Source organism: Protopterus annectens, chromosome 8.part0 (assembly GCF_019279795.1).
Source record: "Protopterus annectens isolate FY-2018-M chromosome 8.part0, PAN1.0, whole genome shotgun sequence".
NCBI lineage: Eukaryota > Metazoa > Chordata > Ceratodontiformes > Protopteridae > Protopterus > Protopterus annectens.
The window spans coordinates 463,296,566-463,317,648 of NC_056741.1; the positions used below are offsets into that span (position 1 = coordinate 463,296,566).

A 21,083-nucleotide genomic window follows, 5' to 3' on the forward strand; every position below is an offset into this window, starting at 1 on the left:
CAGATTTTAGTAGGGAGTTAACTGCATGCCAGAACTTTTGGGGGTTGTTAGAGTGTTTGTTTTGGATACCTAGAAAGTAGTTCTGTTTATTGAGCTTTATTTGTTTTTCGACCTGATTCCTAAGTTGTTGATAGTTTTGTTTGGATAGATTAGTGTTAACTTTCTTCCAGCTTTTCCATGCCTTATCTTTGGACTTTAATAAGGCTCTAGTGGACTTACTAAGCTATGGAGAATAATGTAGTTTAGCTGTAATTTTTTCTTATGGGAGCTACTAAATCAAGAATGTTAGTAAGAGTACTTCTCCTTATTTTCCACCTTGCTTTGTGTTGCCTTTAGTTTAAATGTAGCTTTTTTTTTCATTAGGCCACTGTTTAAAAAGAGCATCTTTCTATGCCCAGACAGATTATCCCAGTTAACAACTGCAAAAAATAAGTAAATAAAGTAAGCATTCTATCTAGATAATAGTGAAATCTATCTATCTATATTGATCGATATAGAAATATTTAAAGATATATGTATACATGTATATATGAGTATGTATATAAACACACACGCAAGCACACACACACACACACACACACACACACACACACACACACACACACACACACACACACATAAATATATATATATATATATATATATATATATATATATATATATATATATATATATATATATATATATATATATATATATATATATGTATGTATAGACATATTGATATATCTATATACATCTATCTAGCTAGCTAGCTATATCTATATATCTATATACATTTATCTATCTATCTAACTATACGGATTTTAGAGCAGATGGTCGAATGACCAGCTACATCAAAAACCAAAATATCAACATTATTATGTTGCAATTCCTAACATCAACATGTCCTGTGCATTCTTTGAGGATTACGCAGGAGAAGAGTAAACTAAATGTGTTTTCACAGGGCGGAGATAAGACCCCAGTACCCCCATGTCGGCGGGGCTGTGCCACCCATATCACCTGATAATTATATATTCTAACTCAAAGATCCCAAAATCTATGGGGAAAGGCAGTATAAGATTATCTGTCAACTTACATTATTACTGACCATTAAGTTGAACAACCATGGTCAGTTGAACAGTAATCAGCAGCCACTTCATTGACTTTACCATGCAATACAAAACTCTTGTTGCAGTTAAGCAATACTGCTTCCTCATACATCCCCGCTAATACATATCCGTCTATATATATATATATATATATATATATATATCTATATATATATATCTATATATATATATCTATATATATATATATATATATATATATATATACATACATGTATATCCATACATATATATATATATATATATATATATATATATATCAAAAACACCAAAATTGGTAGTGCCCGGTTTACTGACAAATTACACTAGGCAAATGAAACCTGTTAGCCACTAAAGTTGGCTAAGCATCTATTTATGGACTTCTGTGTTCTTTTTTCAGTTGGACTTTGTATTTGTTGTGCTGGTTTCATTTGCGTAGTGTATATCTATCTATCTATATATATATATATATATATATATATATATATATATATATATATATATATACATACATATATATATATATATATATATATATATATATATATATATATATATATATATTTATATATAGATTCACTTTTTAATTCCAAAATCCTGAAATATCGAATTTCAGAATTTTGAGATCATAAAGTCGAAACTTGACAATCCCGAAACCCCAGAAGCAAGAATTTTAAAATCGCGAACACTACACTAACCATACACCACACACACACACACACACACACACACACACACACACACACACACACACGCATGCATGCACGCACGCACATATACACATGGACACACACACACACACACACACACGCACACACACATACATACAGCTTCCCCAACACACAAACACTCAAACCTAAACTACATACAAGGAGGGGGTCAAGCCCTGCTGCACCTCCTATTTAAATATACTAACTCCACGGTCGCACTATGCAGACAAACACACAAAAACACTACCATACAAGCTACATTCCCCTCGCACACACAGATCACAGTAACCAAACACAATGACACACACTAAAGCCCCTAACCAAAACCCTTAAACATAAATACTTACCTGAACTTCCAGCTATCCCTTCCCACAGCACAACACCAGAAACGCTACTTCAAAATCTCCGTACTTCGGGATTTTGAAATTCGCGCTTCTGGAGTTTTGAACTTTTGAGCTTTCAGCTTTATAATATCGGGATTTGAAATTCGGTATCTCAGAATTTTGGGATTATAAATTGTTCTTATATATATATATATATATATATATATATATATATATATATATATATACATACACATAAATAAATAAATAAATATATATATATATATATATATATATATATATATATATATATATATATATATATATATATATATATATATATATATATATATATATATATATATATATATATATATATATATATATATATATATAAATAGATATACACACACACACACACACACACACACACACACGCACACGCACACACACGCACACACACAATGCACACTAACTCCAAAATCACATAACGATGACAGAAACATGATATTTCCTTGACTACTACCTTGACAGATTTCACAATATTTTACATCATTTTGTTGATAAAGACAAGTGAACTCTTTATACGCTTTCTGACTAAATTGTAAGTTGACCATGTAATGTTGTTCCATATACACACTTACACACCCACATACAACCAAACACACACACACACACACACACACACACACACACACACACACACACACACACACACACACACACACACACACACACACACACACACACACACACACACACACACACACACATTCACGCTTGTCATACCTCTCAACTATATATTACATTTTACATCAATAAGTTTTCTTTAAAGGAAGTTATAATTACCTTCCATCTGTGACATATAAGGCAATCAAGGCCTTCCAGGCAGCAAAGGTTTCACAGAAAGGAGTATATAGTAAAGAAACCTTAATATATTAGGGCTGAGTGTTGTTAGGCCTTATACCTGTGATGATGAGTGAGATTCAACTGTTTGCATTTGTCTGCATTTGAATTGACAGAAATCTGATACAGATGGAAATCGGATATGTTATAGTCACGTGTCATGCTGTTCTAGCAGATCCCACTAGAAGAGCTACCTGCTGGAGAACATACAGTAAAATGTAAGCTGTACACATTATTATACCTGACAGAAAAATCATGAGCAGTTGGTAGGAGGCTTTCTTACAGTTTGTGGGCCCTGTAATGTTACTTACTGGGCTCTTCCACATATGATACACAAATACACTCTTATTTCAGTAGGTGGCAAACAGTTACAAAAGTGATTCATAGTGATGTCATGAAGCGAAGCAAAAATGACATTAGTTATTACATGCATCGCTGAGCTCTAGGAGCTGGCTGATAGGGGCAGGCAAAGTATATAAAGCAGCGATACAAATGGTAAGCCTAGTAAGACAAAGAGAGAAAGCTGACTCATTTGAGCAGATATGCTATGCATTTTGTCTTGGGATAGCCTTCAGGCAAGTTACTCCTTTGGCATGGGGTGGCACAGGAAGAGATTCTAAGACTGAGGTCTGATGGATAAGGCAGTGCATAGTGGGCATTATTTTGGAAGGATGATGTCAGTATAAGCATTTTGAAGGATGATTTAAATAATGCCATATCCAAATACCAGCTGCAACATAGAGGACTGGTATAAATGTTCTGTAAAGATAACCATGCAAAAAAAGGCAGAACTGCCCCCCCCCCCCCCCGTCCTCATTCCTGACCTCTCAGCATCTGTCTTCTTCTGAGCTTAATATGACCTTTGCTGCTTCAAAACAAGGTTCCCCAGAAGTAAATGATTGCCTTCTTACTGCTTAATTCTACAGAGGCATGTTGTGGTAGTGGTGGTGCAGGGTTAGTACTGAATCAGTAACAGTAAATTGACTACTGTGTCATTCAGATTTATCCTCTACATCAGTGAAATAGTATGTTTGATAAGAGAGGAGAGCCATCCTTTCTGATTCTTTTCCATCATACAAAGTTAGCTGCCAACTTTGTGCAAACCTGAGTAAAAGCTAAAACATTAACATTCAATAGTGAGGCAATACCCACTATGATCTGTCACTGGGAAAACTCTGCGGCATAAAATTTTTCATTTTCACTTCATCAGCTTCACAATGTCACATGATGTAATTTAATGCAGTATACACTTATACCCATGCTGGACTTTACTTGTCAGAAAGCATATAGGATTCTAAAAGCAAAAGTTAGCATGCAACCTGCTGAGCTTCTGGCCCTGCAAACAGCTCAACACTGGATTTAACTGATAATATCTTTGGGATTTATAGACAAACATGCATTTCTAATTCTTGGAACCACATGTGCACCGGTCTTATTTTAGCTCTGAATTTATGTTTTGAACACATGTGCAGTCACTCTGTGTGCAGCTGAAGCAGGGTTCCCTCCCCCCCATTCACAGTTGTTGACTAAGAGCAGGTGCTCCTCAGCTTGTTGATTTATCTCCATGGTGGCATCTGTGGAGCCCCTCTGTGAAATTCACACCCCCACCCCTAAGAGGCGGAGAACGAAGGGTGCTGATGGACTGCTGTGTGGACAGGAGAAGGGCTGCAGGACTTTAAGTGAAGTAGAATCTGAAATAGCTCTACTGCTGCCTAATGACAGTGAGTGTAGGATGTGTGAAATCATATGATTGGCAGGAAGTGGTTTCAGGAACTTGAAGGGATATACTCAATACAGTTTGATTGCCTATTCTGTTGTGGAGAGGTAAGTGAGTGAACTATTTTCTCTTCCACTGCAGGACAGAGTAAATTCCTTCCTAACTTACTGTGCTCTCCTTGGATTATGTAATGTACTTAGTGTAATTTCCTATGGCCGAAAAAGACAAGAAAATTCATACATTCCTGATGAGGTATGTAGATTGTAATTTAATAAGGTATATTATTCATATAACTACAAGCAAGCAGTTATTTCCTGTGTTTATGCATTTTAAAATAGTTATATTCTTTATTATGGTTAGGTGTTAAGCGAATTATATTAAGATCAACACTTTGCAAAGGCTTTTTAATGTGATGCCTGGTTTGTGTATTTGTGTCAAAGGGAAAATAACATGAAGAATATTCCAGCATTTCAGTATAAGATCACTTTCCTGTATATGCTGCATAAAAATAAACAATAATACCATGCACTTAATATGATACAATGGGGTGAGACTGTAAAATGAAAGCAAGTCCTTTGATTTAATTTCAGTTATATTATTCTCCTCCAAGAGACAAAAATCTTTATAAAAGAAATGTCATGATGTGGGGTGTTTCTGTAAAGCTTGTAACCCCAACCTTCTTTCTTGCAGTATGCTATGAACTTGGAGCAGCATGGTTGCTCATTGCAAAAATCTTTCTGCCTCTAACGTCTGAGGTTCATTTCTGACCTCTGTTAATTGTAGGTGTGGATTTTCATATTCTCTTTGCATCAATGTGGCTTTAATCTGGTTGTTCTGTGTCTTTACTACCTCACAAATACATGATGGTTGATTTGCTACATGAAACACTGTCTACATGTATTGCATTTAATCTTATTCTTGTGGTCAAGGTTATAGTTAAAAAGGGTCTGAAAAGTTCCAGTGCACTTACCATTAACAAATTAAAAGTAGTAAATAAATAATCAAAACATTCAGAAGAATAGATGAAGGAGTTAAGAAATAATGTGACCATAGATGTAAAATAAAGATATCCCTTTTAAATAAAAAAAGGTTTATGATTGTTCTCAATATTTTAATGTGATTAAACATGTATAATCCTTCTGAACTATTGTGAGCTGTCAACCGGTCTTTCTTATACAGTATCAGACAGAAGGCAGGTACTTTAATTATGAGGCAGGGTGCTGGTCTTTGGGGATTAATGGGGACTTTAGGTACTGAATAAATGGTTCAGAATAATAAGTAATTTGTGAAACACTTAAACAGAAACCCTTGTTAATACAGTAAAGCAGACAGTCCAATGTTTTGGGGCACATGAATATTGACAGTCTGCTTTACTAGAGTGCTTGAGTGAACCAGCTGTTTTTTGTATGGCTAAATCTCTGTCTGTATGGCTTACTCATTGAAACATAACTTTTGCTGTTGATTAATAATATTACAATGATTTAGGGAAGCATCTAAAAAGTTTCTCATCCTTTCGGAGGGAGGGAGGGTTGGAAATTCGGAAACCTTATTGCTTAGTAAGCAATTAAGACTTTAAAGTGCCATTGCACCTAGCAAAGAAAAATAGAAGAGGGGGAATAAAGGAAACAGAGTGGGAGACTGTGATTTCCACAAACCACTTTTTCTTACCAGCTCATCAGCCTTCAGTAGACTGTCCAATATATTACTCACTGATGGGAATAGTATTTAAGTTTAGAACCACAGAAGGTTAACGTGTAACTGGAGGTTTTATCTATTAAGGCAGAGTATCAATTCAATGGCTGGGGAGGGAGGGAGGTGTGGAGGAAAAAATGCTGTGCTTAGTTTATTCCCTATGGAGTTTGGGGTTGAAGAGAAGAAGAAATGTGCCCTTCATCCACATATCTTAAGTGTAGGTGAAAAATAAGATAATAGCAATCTGCTCTGTATAAAAATTAAGGATATTTTATTTAGTTAAGCTGACGTGAGTAAGAACTGTGGAGAAAATGACAAATGTGTGTTGCATTGGTTGGTAGCATCCACTCCTCACATGTTTGAGGTGAACCGATGAGGTATACAATGTTATGGGAATTCAGGGGATCAAAATGTAAACCCAGAATTATTGGTGAAACATGACCCACCCTTACTAGATAAAGAAAAGCTGGAAAAAAAGGCTTTGTGTGGCTCTGTGAAGAAATATCTATCTATCCATCTATTTATCTATCCATCTATCTATCCATCTATCTATCCATCTATCTATCTATCTATCTATCTATCTATCTATCTATCTATCTATCTATCTATCTATCTATCCATCTATCTATCTATCTGACTGTCTATCTAGCTATATAAATATCTATCTATCTCTCTATCTATTTATCTATCCATCTATCTATCCATCTATCTATCTATCTATCTATCTATCTATCTATCTATCTATCTATCTATCTATCTATCTATCTATCTATCCATCTATCCATCTATCTATCTATCTATCTATCTATCTATCTATCTATCTATCTATCTATCTATCTATCTATCTATCTATCCATCTATCCATCTATCCATCTATCCATCTATCCATCTATCCATCTATCTATCTATCTATCTATCTATCTATCTATCTATCTATCTATCTATCTATCTATCCATCCATCTATCTATCCATCCATCTATCTATCTATCTAGCTATATAAATATCTATCTAGCTAGGTAGCTATATGTTATCCAGATGAATGCACAGATTTAAATGTGTTATGAAATAATGAAAACATACAGTATGTGAGCATTAAAAAGATGACATGTTCCCCATAAAGCTTAATAGCCAGTGTGGGCAGACCACGGGGAAATGTATCTAGAACAAATGACCACTGTGTGAAGACTGGAAAGTCAGTGGTGAATTAAGAGGAAGTGGCACTGCTCCATGGCAAAAGAAAAGGGAATGGGGAAGAGAGAGGAAAGGTCACACTGTATAGGGTCAAGTGATTCTGACTACGGGAACATTGCAGAGGTGAGCAAGAAGTGGAAACATAAAAGCTATACAATATTGCCTGTGGAGTGACCGAAGAGCTGTAAGAATAGGAATGGTGACATCACCTAAAAAGAGAGTTAAGTATAACTTTCTGAGGACAGGAAGATGCATAGTATTAAAATAAAGAAGTTGCAGAGTTCCACGACAGATTTACCTTTTATTTATACAAAAAGAGAGTAAGCGCTTTCGCGATCTACCCAGATCGCTTCTTCAGACTGTATTACAATGTCATCTTATCTAACCAAGCATTTTAAACCTTCAGTCATTACCACATTGCAGTTAATTAATCACAATTACCTAATTAAAACATGGGAGTGGTTCCCTTTCAATAAAAACTTTTTAAAAATCCAAAACTTCTTATTTTGCCATTCTTTTGTATCAGCTTATATCTAAACAAAATACTTATAAAAAACAGCTCAGTATATATGATACAATAGAAACATAAAATGTTAATAAAAAATATTAGCAAAACATTACCTATGAAAATGCATGTATATATGTATATATATGTGCATATTATTATAATTTAGGCCTAACTAAGCTAGATCACAACCATTTGGCAGACAAAATTCTTAATTTCATTTAATATACTTGAATCATTATAAATGGGAAAACACATGCTTACTGCAAGGACATGAGTATAGCAAACATGTGCTATGGTATACACGATTTGTGGGCGACCTTTTCATTTTATGGGGGAAGTCAGAAACTGAATTAAAAGACTTCATAGATTATTTGCATACAGCAACAAACGTTTTGAAATTTACTCACAAATATTCTTATGATAAAATTGAATTCTTGGATGTCATGGTTGAAAAATCTGGATTAAGAGACATGAAAACTAGTATATATAGGAAACTGACAAGGAAAAATTGCCTAATGCATAAAAGTAGTATGCATCCCAGACATGGTAGTAGAAATGTCCTGAAAGGACAGATGATTAGGAATATGAGAATATACAACAGTGACAGTGAACTTAAGCAAGCAACAGAAATATTGAAGGATGAGTTTATTAGCAGAGGCTATTCCAACTCTGAAATAGATGCATGTGTCAATGAAACACTGGCAGTAAGAGGAACGAAAGGCCGTCCTTATTTCTCAGAGGGAATAGAAAATCAAGAGAACGAAAGGCCGTCCTTATTTCTCAGAGGGAATAGAAAATCAAGAGGCAAAGGATAGACAACACAATTATACAAGGCTACGTTTTCCTATTACTTATGCCAGCGATATAAATGTGTTTTCTAATGTTTTTAAAAAGAATTGGAATATTCTAACTGCATCCAAGGATTTAGAAACAGTAATAGACTCTGCACACACTTTTCTTTCATTAATAAAAAGTCTTTAAAAAGGCAGCTATGCTATAAATCACATAATACTATACATAAAGTTACATCACAGAGGAAAGGTACTTACCCCTGTAGAAAATATATAGCATGCATATATATTTTTTCCTGCACTACGTTTTTATATCCAGTGAGTAAATTTAAAATAGAAGTAAATATATATGCAGACTGTAGAACTGCTGACATAGTATATTTCAGTTTTTGTCAAATATGCAAAGCATACTATATAGGTAAAACGAATAGGATGCTAAAAGAACGTATTCTACAACATATGAGAGACATTGCGACAGGTAAAGAAACTAATGCTCTAGCCAAACATATTCAAAAAGAAGGGAAAGAACATAATTTTAAATTCTTTGTGCTTGAGGTAGTTAAGAAAGGCTTAGAGGAGGTGATATAAAAATAAAACTGAAGAACTAGAACAGAAGTGGATTAAAAATGAAATGCAGATAAACATCCAGGAATAAATGATGCAGTATCACTTAAACCCTTCCTTAAAGCACGACATTTGAAGCACTAAATGTTTATTTATGTTTTTAATATGACATTTAATTATATCCATGCCTTATTATATAATATGTTGCCTTTGCTTTATGTCTATATTTATAATGAATTCAAGTATATTAAATGAAATTAAGAATTCTGTCTGCCAATGGTTGTGATCTAGCTTAGTTAGGCCTATATAATAATAATAATATGCACATATATATATACATGCATTTTCATAGGTAATGTTTTGCTAATATTTTTTATTAACATTTTATGGTTCTATTGTATCATATATACTGAGCTGTTTTTTATAAGTATTTTGTTTAGATATAAGCTGATACAAAAGAATGGCAAAGTAAGAAGTTTTGGATTTTTAAAAAGTTTTTATTGAAAGGGAACCACTCCCATGTTTTAATTAGGTAATTGTGATTAATTAACTGCAATGTGGTAATGACTGAAGGTTTAAAATGCTTGGTAAATAAGATGACATTGTAATACAGTCTGAAGAAGCAATCTGGGTAGATCACGAAAGCACTTACTCTCTTTTTGTATAAATAAAAGGTAAATCTGTCGTGGAACTCTGCAACTTCTTTATTTTACTATTTTGGTACTTTTGTGTCATTGTTAGAGTGAACTCAGTACTCTGTCCATTTTCCTTGTACCAAAATGCAGAGTATGTAGGTGACTGCTGAGGTCAGTGCTGTTGGTTTAACTACATCACCCCACACAGCCCCTAAAGTGGCACAACAAATTGTTAAATGTTATAAGACAGCCAGATTACAAGGCTTCTGCAGTCCTGCAACAAACACACTGATGCAATGAGTCTGTGAATCTGTGCTAAAACAACTTGATCTCCTGTATCCTTAAAATTGTGGCAGGATGTTTTCAAGTTGCCATCCTGGTAAGCACCCTACTTTTTTTCCTTTCATGCTTTTTGAATCTCATTATGAGAATACTTCTTCAGATATTAGCATTTTCTATTAATGTTTTAATTTCTAAAAAAAAAAAAAAAAAAGAAAGAGAGGATTTGTTAATAGGTTGTATTTGTTATATATGAATGCATGTCTATCCAGATAGTATGAATAAGGCATAGTCTGATATGTCTAGAGGTTCAGACAATTGTCTTGGATGTCAAAAAATTAATTATGGAATAATCTAGTGTAAGTCGGCAGTGCAAAGTGTGTGACTTGTGTGGTAGGTACGATAACCTATGTAGTAATAAAATGCACCATACTTTTATGTCTTATCCATCATAACATATCATTTGACAAGACAGGATTGCAGTCCTGGAAACGCACTTTTGTCTGTTTCAAGGGTGAGCCCATCCAGAAGGACTGACAGTCAGAGATAAGGGCTTAGGTCCAAGACTGTGGTCACGCAAGTCTGCATAAAAGCATCAAGCAGACACTGTGGTTTCTGCTGACCTGCTTTAAGGGATAGGCCAAAAAGAATCACATCGATAGTTTAACAACTAAATCACTGAATGCCAATATTCTGAAACAAACTTGCTGAAACAACTTTCAACAAACTTTGAAATAAGGCAAGGGGAAATCCCTCGATACCCACTACACCTCTGTGATTTAAATATGCCTACTCTGGAGCTACAAAACTTTGGAAAAAAGAAAAAACTCACTTGCTGCTAATACTTGTTTTGGTGAGTTTTCTTTGGTCTATTGGCATTCACATAAAAGGCATTTAATTACTTGACACATTCCCAGCCAAAATGCATTTATGGTGAGCCAGTTGAGGATGTGAATCATAGGCCAAAGTTAAAGTAAACTATGAGTGGAAAAAATATAAGCTGAAAACATAAATTTGTTATAGTCATTGTTATGTCCTTGTCTTTTACCCCTATCAAGTGTCTTAATCCAGCTGTGGGTCTTCTGGTGCTTGTATATGGTCTAGTTTAGAGACAAGTGGTATGCAGACAGATACTGATTGAGTCAAGCTCAGTTTAGTGGAAAGAATGAAGACTATATTTATCCCGTGAGATTCATCCTGTAGTCCTAGATTTTGTTCTCCCAGTCTCCATAGGCCTACTATGTTACTCTGACCAAGTCACTTAAGCTGCTGTGTCTCCCATGCCAAGAAGCACTTGAGCCTAATATATTCACCTAGTTGACCAACAAGAAATAATTAACTAACTGAATAATTAATTAAAGTGGGCAAATTATTCACAACTAATTACTCTGACTCACTTCATTAAGTTTCCAGTGACCTGATTTATGACATCATAGGTTTCCTCACCATTACAACATATTGTAAATCCACAGGTGGAAGTTTTGAAATATACAGGCAAAATCATTTCGTTGTTTAGACTACAAGATCAACATTGATTTATATGTAAAATCAAAGTGCTTCAAATCAGTGAAAAAGTTAAACATACAGCCATAGGTGTCAACCTGCTAAGAGGCCAGTGTGGAACATAGACTATATCAATGTGTGACAAACAGTCAAAATATGGGACACCCCATTTTTGCACTGAGCAGAAAGTGTACCCTGACCATGGACATGGCCTTTCAACCAAAACCTAAGCGCACACACACACACACACACACACACACACACACACACACACACACACACACACACACACACACTGCCCAAATTTTTGCCTCATATTTTAGTCTGTCCCTCATAAAATATGTAGTTTTGTGGCAAACCACAGAGGAATGAAATAATAAGATAACAGAAATTTGAGTATCAGACATCATAGCTTCAGAACATGTATAGTAACACAAAATCTGTTATTCTAGCAACTTTCTTAGTTTATAAGAGCAATATTTAAAATTGATTCCTTTTTGGGCCTTTGTTCCCCTCATTAATTAAGGCTAAGTCCAGATTTCTTGTGCTAAAAGCTTGAAAGCTACACACACACACACACACACACACACACACACACACACACACACACACACACACACACACACACACACACACACTGCCCAAATGTTTGCCTCATATTTTGGTCTGTCCCTCATATAATATGTAGTTTTGTGGCAAACCACAGAGGAATGAAATAATAAGATAACAGAAATTTGAGTATCAGACATCATAGCTTCAGAACATGTATAGTAACACAAAATCTTTTATTCTAGCAACTTTCTTAGTTTATAAGAGCAATATTTAAAATTGGTTCCTTTTGGGCCTTTGTTCTCCTCATTAATTAAGGCTATGACCAGATTTCTTGTGCTAAACAGTTGAAAGCTACACACACACACACACGCACACACAGACACGCATTCACCCTTGTCATACCTCTCAACTGCCCAGAATTTTGTAGAATGCCCAAATTTTTGCCTCATATTTTAGGTCTGTTCCTCATAAAATATGTAGTTTTCTGGCAAATCACAGAAGAATTGAATAATAAGATAATGACAGAAATTTGAGTTTCAGACATCATAGCCTTCAGATTATGTATGGTAACAAAACCTATTATTCTAGAAATTTTCGAAGTGTATAAGAACAATATCTAAAAATTGTCCCTACTTTTGTGGTTTTGTCATCACATTATGATTGGCTATTGGCTTTGTCCAGATTTCTTACTCTAGGAGGTTGAGAGGTATGCATTTAAAGAGAGGGAAGAAAATAAAGAAGCAAAACAGTACCAAAGTAAATAACTGCAATGCCAGCAGTTAAAAATATTCCTTTTAACTGTTGGTATTGAAGTTATTTACTTTGGTACTATTTTGCTGCTATTTTATTTTTTCTCCCACTCTTTAAATGCAGTTTTCCACAGCCATTCCTGGTACGTGAATAGGATCATAGGATCATAGCAGATTACTAGGCTATTGACCCAGAGGTCATTTTAAGCCTAGTCATTTCAACCCAATATAATACCATAGAGCTACTAGTCAATACCCAAGATTGTATTTAGTGATGACTGCCCATGTCCAGGAGGGTTGTGGGTGCTATCCCCGGTAAGAATTTATGATGCCCCATACACTCCTCCAGGTTCCTCTTGAACAGTGTCATAGAGGTGCTCTGTTTCACATGAACAGCTAGCCTGTTTCAAAGATGTGGCAGTTACTGAGAGATAAATATGTCCCTCCGGCATGTCCTACTTAAGTCGCAGGCCATATTTAAGTCCCTGGGACTGGTAGCCCTAAACCCATTTGATTTACAGATATGGAGTAAGTTCATTAGGTTTGGGTCTTAAGTTGCTTTGTAGGCCAGGCATAAGTCTCCCCTAAGAAATCTATATGATACAGAGTATAGTGACAGGGATATAGTTGGCCCGTGTAAGGCATATGCTGGAGGCCCTTGATCTTTGTTAGAAGCCTCTGAGATCTCAAATGGGGCATTATACTCAGTAATGGGCCAGATAAGTACTGTGTATAAGGAGGTTATAACTTATTTTGCTTTTGAGGCAATGCCTTTACTAATTATGTGAGCTATGTGGAAAGCTTTCCTTACAGTGGTGGACATGTGGTGGTCGAAGTTAAGGTTGCAGTCAACCAGTGATCCCTGGTCCCTTACAACTTCATGGGTATTTAGGGTATTGTTATTGATTTGATAGTGTGAAGCGACATTGTTTGTGCCAAAGGGAATGATGATGCATTCCTCTGCATTCAATTTGAGACTGTGACTAATACACCAGTCGTTGGATTTTGTGATATCATTTGGGGATTCAATGATTGCACCTAGTTTACAGTTGTCTGCAAACCTGATCAGCCACAACCCTTTAGTTTTGACCAGAAGTTCCGAAAATTATATACCAAACAGTATAAGACCAAGCACTGACCTCTGTGGCACCCCGCTGGTAACAGGTCTGCTGAATGATGTGAAGTCACCCACTTTGATATTGTGTGTCTGGTTTGTGAGCCAGTTGGCAACCCATCTTACAATGAAGGGGCTTACATTCAGTTTGCTGCGTTTATCATAATGCCTCAATGTGGGACTGTGTCGAAAGCCTTTGCCAAGTCGAGGTATGCTATTTGCACAGATTTGCCTCATCAATGGCCTTGGTCACACTTTCAAAGAAATCCACCACATTTAACAGGCAGGATCTGCCCTTCACAAAGCCGAACTGGGTAGGGTCCAGGGTTTGGAAGTCACCTATGTCTTTATTTATGAGGTCCATAATGATAAGTTCCATGGCCTTACAGATGAGGCTGATCAGGCTTATGGGTCTTTAATTCCCTGGGTCTGTTGCTAGGCCATCTTTGTAGAAGGGAATAACTGTAGCTGTTGTCCATTCCAGAGGAACAAACCCTGTGGTTAAGCTATGACTGAAAAGGGTACTTACTGGTTATACTAGTTTATGTTTTAGCCTGTTTAAAAAAACAGCCTGGGATGTCATCTGATCCCATAGAGGCCATGTTCTTTGCCTTGGACAGGGCTTTGAGGACCTGCTCTTCAGATATGTAAGGTCGGGGGGAGTTTGGGGAAGGGTTTATTGTAAGTTAGGAGGGGATAAGGGAGTGAAAATTTCTCCAAACCTATCCACTAATGGGTTCGCTATCTCTGTGGGGTTAGTGTATGTGATACCGTTGGCCACCAGTTCAGCACATGTTTGCATCCTACCCTTTAGGTTATTTACATAGCTGCAAAAAAGTCCTTATGGTTATCCTTGGCAGTACCTGTTAGGTTTCTCTCAAATCAGCTCTTGGACGATTTGATAAGTCATTTTATCTACCAGTTAAGGCTGAGAAGGGTGCTTTTCCATTTACCACAAAAAAAGAGCCAGTCCAGAAAATAAAAAACTAAAAAAACTAAAAAACTATTAATTATGGTCTGATAATTATTTATTAATACTAGTTTAGGTTTACTTGTTTATCTTCACATTGTCTTTCATCAGATTTTTTCATCATGTATGGACTTCAATATGTTTCCTAGTGTCTACAGTTATGTGTTTCTACCCAAGTTTTTATTTTGTGGTTTTAAATGTTTAATTGTTTTTTTAATTGAATCATTGATGAGTGTATATATTTTAGATCTAATTGGTATCTCAGTGCTTGTTCTGATGAAGTCTGAGGGTTACTTGTACAAAAACACGTGGATTATTTCAATTGTGGCGTTAAAATAAATGTATTGATTTTTTTTTCAGCGACTTGTGGTGGTACCTTTTGTTTTTCCAGATTGTGGATTACCTGCTTTACCATTTAGTTTCATTTTATACTGCAGTGATGGAGTGAGAAAAAGTTAACTTCTGCATCTTACAGTTCGATGTTATGAACATCAGGATTTTAAATTTTCATATACATAGATTCATAGGATCATAGGCTGGTACTAGGCTATCGGCCCTAGGGCCTATACAAGTCTAGCCATAACAATTCCCTGGCTAGTTCTTCCCACAGTATTTACCTCCCTGGACCCCTGTCTAGCAGGGCGACTGACATGATCCCCGTGGTGAATTTCCTATCTGACATCCAATCATCAATGTTCCTTTTGAAGAGGGCCAAAGAGGTGCTCTGCTTGACATGTATGAGCAGTCTATTTCAGAGTCTGGGGAGTCCCTGGGTCAGAAACCTATCCCTACAGCATGTTTTGTTCATTGTGATGACAAGGTTTAGATCCCTGGAGCGTATGTCCCTGAGGGATTGGGATTTCTTTAAGAGTAGCATGTCCAGCAGCTCTGGGTTTGACATGGCCTTGTATGTTAAGCAGAGATCACCTCTGAGTAGATGATATGCGACAGAGAATAGATGGAGTTTTTTTAGACAGTCAGCATAGAGGATCTGCTTTAGGGCTGTGATTCTTTTATTGAAGTATTTCTGCGACTTTTCCAGTTGTTGCAAATGTCTTGAGAGGTACATACCAAATGGGGCGTTTTATTCTATAATGGGGTCTAATGAGGGATGAGTACAGTAGGACAATGTGTATAAAGATGTATGTGTATGTATGTGTATATATATATATATATATATATATATATATATATAAAATATATATATATATATATATAATATATGTGTGTATATATATATATATATATATATATATATATATATATATATATATTCTTCTTCTTTCAGCTACTCCTGTTAGTGATCGCCACAGCAGATCAACTGTTTCCATTTCTCCCTGTCCTCTGCATCTTGATCTGTCATGCCAACCACCTGCATGTCCTCTCTCACCACATCCATAAACTTTATCTTAGGCCTTCCTCTTTTCCTGTTACTTGGCAGCTTCATCCTTAGCATCTTTTACCCAATATTCTCTGCATCCCTCCTCAGCACATGTCCAAACCAATGTAATCTTGCCTCTCTGGCTTTGTCTCCAAACCTTCCAACTGGGGCTGACCCTCTAATATACTTATTCCTAATCCTGTCCATCCTCGTCACACCCAGTGCAAATCTTAACATCTTCAACTCTGCCACGTCAAGCTCTGAGTCCTGTCTTTTTGTCAATGTCACTGTCTCTAACCCATATAACATAGCTGGTCTCACTACCCTTTTGAAGACCTTCCCTTTCACTCTTACTGGTACTCGTCTGTCACAAATCACTCCTGACACTCTCCTCCACCCACTCCATCCTGCCTGTACTCTCTTCTTCACCTCTCGTCCACACTCACCATTACCCTGAACTATTGATCCCAAGTATTTAAACTCATCCACCTTCGCCAACTCTACTCCTTGCATCCTCACCATTCCTCTATCCTCCCTCTCATTCACACATATATATTCTGTCTTAGTCCTTCTGACTTTCATTCCTCTTCTCTCTAGAGCATATCTGCACCTCTCCAGGGTCTCCTCCACTTGTTCCCTACTCTCACTACAGATCACAATGTCATCTGCAAACATCATAGTCCACGGGGACTCCTGTCTGATCTCGTCTGTCAACCTGTCCATCACCATTGCAAATAATAAATGGCTCAGAGCTGATCCTTGATGTAATCCCACCTCCACCTTAAACGCATCCGTCACTCCCACCGCAGACCTCACCACTGTCACACAACGCTCATACATATCCTGTACCACTCTTACATACTTCTCTGACACTCCCGACTTCCTCATACAATACCACAACTCCTCTCTAGGCACCCTGTCATATGCTTTCTCTAAATCCACAAAGACACAATGCAACTCCTTCTGACCTTCTCTGTACTTCTCTATCAACACTCTCAGAGCAAACATTGCATCTGTAGTGCTCTTTCCTTGCATGAAACCATACTGCTGATCACTAATCATCACCTCCCTTCAAAACCTAGCTTCAACTACTCTTTCCCATAACTTCATGCTGTGACTGATCAATTCAATCCCTCTGTAGTTACTACAGCTCTGCACATCACCCTTATTCTTAAAAATCGGTACCAAAACACTTTTTCTCCATTCCTCAGGCATCATCTCACTTCCCAAGATTTCATTAAACAATCTAGTTAAAAACTCCACTGCCATTTCACCCAAACACTTCCATGCAAGTATACACATACATATAATATACATACAAATACATATAATATATATATATATATATATATATATATATATATATATATATATATATATATATGTGTGTGTGTGTGTGTGTGTGTGTGTGTGTGTGTGTGTGTGTGTGTGTGTGTGTGTGTGTGTGTGTGTGTGTGTGTGTGTAAATAATATATACATATATAAATATACACATGCATATAATATACATACATATACATATAATATGCATATATATATATATATATATATATATATATATATATATATATTTATATATAAAATCTATATATATATATATATATATATATATATATATATATATATACACCATATTATATATAAAATTTACACACACACACACACACACACACACACACACACACACACACACATATATATATATATATATATATATATATATATATATATATATATATATTAAATATATATATGTGTATATGTATGTATATAAACACACACACATATATGGTCATATATTTGGGAACTCTCATTGGTGCCATCCTCAGGAACAGTTACCTGATTGGTTCATATATTGTGATGGCGATTGGCTGTAATTGCAGAATATGAGCCAATCAAAAACTGTGTAGCACAGAAAAGTGGAGCAGCTATTTGATTAGTTTGTATACCAGAATGCCAATTTGCAGTAATTGTGGTATATGATTCAATTAATAGCCATGTAGCAGAGCCAAAGCTGTTCAGTGTCAAACAGCGGAACAGTAGGTTAATTTATGGTGAATGTGGAGCATTCTGCATAATCTGGGGCACTTGGCTGCTCAGCATACAATGAGCAGTACACTATACCACTGCATTATATCAGCATATAAACAGATATATAGATGCAGCTGGTCCCCTTAGGAATAAGTGCAGGTCAAACCCCAGAAACAAACCACAAGCTTCATAATAAAAGGAAAAGAATTTTGACCAAAAGTAAGATAAGTAATTCCCAGAATGCCAGCGTTATTTTCCATAAAATAAATAAATAACTCAGGAGTGTAATAAAATCCAACAACGCCAAATTTGAGGTTAAAATTGCTACCTAAGCCAAAGACAATTAAAAGGCATTTTTAGTTACATCTGTAATCTCAAAATGCACAATGCAGCAATGCACTGAGCTGATTGGGGATGATGTCACCTATAAACAAAATGATAAACCACTACTGACAACTGGGTGCAAGTTCCTTTAATGAACAAAAGTTGAGAGCATTCGACCTTAGTGTTCATCAGAACATAATGCCAATACAACCCAATCAATTTAAATACTCTCAATAAATCACATGACATAATTGATTGAATAAAAAATAAATGTTTTTACTAAAATATGCTTACTTACATTTATTGAAGTTGAACTGGTGATTTAAAACTACTTTGTAATTAATATTACTGTTCAAACCTGGTGGACTATAGGCATTAAACATAATATGCCACTTGACTTCTTTGAAATCAAGTTCCCAGTCCCTGTCTCCATTAAAATCAATGGGTACATAATATATAACTATAAAAATACACTTTTTAAAATCCTGACATTCTGCTGAATGCTTATTTAAGGCATTACCATAATGTTTTGTTTTAACTGCATATTGGTGTTCATACACAGGTTTTTTTAAGTTCTCTTTTGTTTTTTCCTATGTAATACGAGTTACATGAACTGCACTCAGCCAGATAAATGACAAAATTGGATATACAAGTGAAAAAAACAGGTGTACAATAAATTCTATCTGCTCCAAAATATGTAAAATACAGACTTTCCGATATGTACCTGCACATAGCAGAACTAATATGTTTAAATGTACCCCTCTTACTGGTTACTTTTTTGTTGTGTCTCACTTCCATTAATGATTTAATATTACATGCTATTGATGTTACCTACACTGAGGCCGAAAATGTAGTGAGCTTACTGACCAATATATTTAGTTCTAAATTTATCTCCACCCCATCTGTCCATCAAGATATACCTGAAATTGTCTCATTTCCAGCTATCACAAAAGACTATGTCCTAAAAGTGCTACCAAAAGCTAAAAATACTTTTTCAAAGAGTCTTGACAATATCCCTGGATGCATATTAAATAGAATGAAGCATTTTTAGCCACACCTCTAACAGCACTGTTCAATCTCAGCCTCCATGTAGGTTTTGTACCAAGTGGATGGAAAACAGCTATAGTCATTCCTCTGCATATGGGAGGACCTTCCATAAATCCAGGCAATTACACACCAGTAAGGCTGGCCAGCCTCATATGCAAAGCCACAGAAAGTCTTATCATGGAACTAACCTCGACTTGGTCCAAACTTTTGATACAATTCCCTGCTCAGGCATAATAGAAAAGCTAAATAAAATGGGAATAAACCCCTGTGCCACTCACTGGATTGCCAATTGGCTCACAGATAGGATGCAGGAAATCAAAATAGGAGAAGTTATCTCCACAAAGAGACGAGTCCCTAGTGGAGTCCCCCAAGGTTTCCTACTGGAAACTCTACTGTTTGGCATCTAATTTTCAAAATTAAAGCCAGTATTAAAGGGCACTGGCTGACTAAGTTTTCAGATGACTGCAAAATAGGAGCAGTCATTAAATCCTCAAATGACTTAGCTATCCTGCAGGAAGGCTTGTCCCAAATAAATAACTGGTGTCAAAATCATGGACTGAAACTAAATGCCAAAAAATGCATTATTGCATCCTTTGGGAAGTCATCTACCCCAGGGAACTACCACACTGACAATATGCCCCTAACGGTTGACCCATTTATTTAGGATTTGGAAATTATGTGAACAGTGACCTAACATTGACCAACATGCAGACATTGTTGTAAGAAGTCTTTCTATATTGCCCAACTTATAAACAAAGGGATTGTGTCTAGATCTATGGATTTTATTGTCCCCTTTTACTGACCCTCATTAGGGCAGTCTTTGAATGTAATGCCCCTTTAGTATGTATCTGTCCAGATACATGGAGCAACTGGAATGTTGAAAGAGATACCTTACTAAAAGGATACAAGGCCTAAACAATATGTCCTACACAGACTGACTCAAAGCTTAGTCACTAAACTCCTTATCCGGTAGACTGCTAAGAGGTGACATGTCTGGCATTCAAGGC

The 21,083-nt window shown here is 36.0% G+C and overlaps 1 protein-coding gene across 2 annotated transcripts in view; it reads left to right on the forward strand.

Moving 5' to 3' along the window:
• The first annotated feature begins 4,651 nt into the window (after positions 1–4,651).
• HJV (hemojuvelin BMP co-receptor) overlaps positions 4,652–21,083 on the forward strand; it is a 464,608-nt gene continuing 448,176 nt past the window's right edge. The window contains exon 1 of one of the 2 annotated variants that reach the window (XM_044079987.1): positions 4,652–4,996. The gene's annotated coding sequence lies outside the window, so the exon portion shown is untranslated. The remainder of the gene's footprint in view (positions 4,997–21,083) is intronic. The other variant, XM_044079988.1, reaches the window with a different exon arrangement.